The sequence below is a fragment of the Melitaea cinxia genome, chromosome 4 (assembly GCF_905220565.1).
Source record: "Melitaea cinxia chromosome 4, ilMelCinx1.1, whole genome shotgun sequence".
In the NCBI taxonomy this organism is placed as follows: domain Eukaryota; kingdom Metazoa; phylum Arthropoda; class Insecta; order Lepidoptera; family Nymphalidae; genus Melitaea; species Melitaea cinxia.
In genome coordinates this window covers 17,499,874-17,502,326 of record NC_059397.1, presented here as the reverse complement: position 1 = coordinate 17,502,326, position 2,453 = coordinate 17,499,874, and positions in this window count along the sequence as shown.

Sequence of the window (2,453 nt, the reverse complement as noted above, 5' to 3'; positions counted from 1 at the left end):
AAACTTCAATTGACAACACGCACGTCTTATCAAGGTCAATTGAAATCGATTCCGAGTAAATATACTCACCATGTGTTTGATATAGACTTAACCAAGATAATATAAATGATTATATCCTTTACAAATACAAGTATACAGACAGAGTAGCTATTAAGAGGATCTCAACGTGAATTCTGATTGGCGGCTTTACGCCATTCACAGGGATTATCCTTGAATTCTAGAAAGACTATTTTCTCAAATTGATTTAATATTTATTCGATAAATTGAGTGGTATATAATGTTATATTTAAAAATGTAAATATTAAGAAAAAGGTAATTTACCAAGTAAGGTAATTCACCAGCTTACTCCTAAAGTCAGGTGTGCGTAAAAAGTTTTAATTCAAAAATATTTGTTTTACGTCAACCTTACCGTATACTTTGATTTCCAGATCCTATTTCTCAAAATATAAAAAAGATTTTATTAACGTTTTTACTCGTGCCACTATGGTTACGGCGGTAAGAATAGAGCCACTCCCCTCTTTTCCCGTGAGTGTCGTAAGAGGCGACTAAGGGATAATACAGTTCCACTACCACCTTGGAACATAAAAAGCTGACCGATGGCGGGTTAACCATCCAACTGCTGGCTTTAAAATATACAGGCCGAAGACGGGCAGCAGCGTCTTCGGTGCAACAAAGCCAGCCCTGCGATCGCCACCCCGCCTGCCCAGGTGACTGTGAGCAAAACTCATGAGTTCAACTTCGAACTTGTAGAGGCCTATGTCCAGCAGTGGACTGCAATAGGCTGAAATGATGATGGTGGCAAACGAGTGTAAGATCCCCATGAAAGTTCTCAGTTAACGTAACCTATAGATTCCTGCGACATATTTTTTATACGACTATGTCGGAAAACAAGCGTACAGTCCACTTGATGGTAAGTGGTTACCCTAGCTTAAAGACGCCTGAAATACTATAAGCATCGCAAGCACGTTGCTGACCCTCCCCAGGAGCTCTGGCCACCTTCCGCACCAGAGGAACACATCATTGCTGAAAAACAGTGTTATTTAGATCTTCTGTAAGGTTAAGGTGCTTCTTCATACGGGCTCCTACAGATTTTAAGCAGAATATTTCCTGTATATATGAATATTCCTGTGGCATATCTCATTAAAAGCATCATTAGTGTGTTACCAACCATACTATCCGTACCGCATTGTTATCACCAGGAGCTCTGGCTACCTTACTAACCCCAGGAACATAACACAATTTAAAACAATATTATTTGGTTGTTATCTTCAGTAAGATAAAAGTACTTTACCAGTTAAACGCTTAAAAACACTTTTAATGTTAAACACCCTACTTACACCCGTGCTATCACAAAAAACCGGTTATAGACTACTAGGCGCATAAACAACATGTATGGTGAGCAAACTACAGCTTATTTAGTGCCTAGACTAATAAATGACCTCCCATCAAAATTGATCGAAAGTATTACACCAATTAATTTAAAAAATAAACTTAAAAATTACTTTCTTGACACTATTGTGACTTGATATATTCGATTGTGTGCATCTTTTTATTTGAGTTTTCAGTCCCAGCTTGCTTATAATAAGAGGGTGGGTAAATATGTAATTATATTAAATTTTTTGTTTCATTGGTTATCGCTGAACAGCATTGTCATAAACCTGCGTGTTTTTTTTTTAATGCTGTTTATAATAAATAAGTAAATTATTATTTATTTGATAAATAAATTAAAAAAGTCAGGCTGCTTTAGATTTTGAGAGATATATTCTTTGATGTGTGTTAACACAATAGACGGTTACGTGTGTCTGACTTTCAGACACTAGATGCATTTAGCTTTGTTTTATTATTATAGCGTGGATTTGTCACTCGCTATGATCATTTGTCGAGTTTCTTTGTAGACAAAGTAAATTTTGTGGTTTTGTTCTACTCATCAGGGACATATTAGCTGACGCTAAAGTTTTTTTTTGTCCAAAATATTTGAGTACATATATTTATTGTATAAATGTGTGTTCATATTTCTCAGGTTTTATAGTTTGAACTGTAAAATTTACTCATTACATTCATTTTATTTATTTTTACTTTATAGTAAAACGCATCTTATTTTTTCAAGGTTTTGGATTTTTATTTAAATGATTAGCGGTACAGCCTGTAAACTTTCAATTTCTGAAAGAAGACCTCTCCATTGTATAGAAAAAGAATAGAGTCGCCATCGTATATATAAGAAATTAGATTTTAATTCGATTCTCGATTTTTATGAATAAATTGAGTTTCAATTTTTAATCTTTTAGTAGTTTTATCATAAAAGATATTAGGATACTTGTGAATTCACATTTTAAATGAAAAAATATTCATCTTTTTCGTACTTACTTCGAGCTGTATGTGTCAGCTACGGTTTGAACGGGAAGTGATCCATTTTCCTTTTCCGTTACCGTCATCTTGATTTATTAAATATTTTA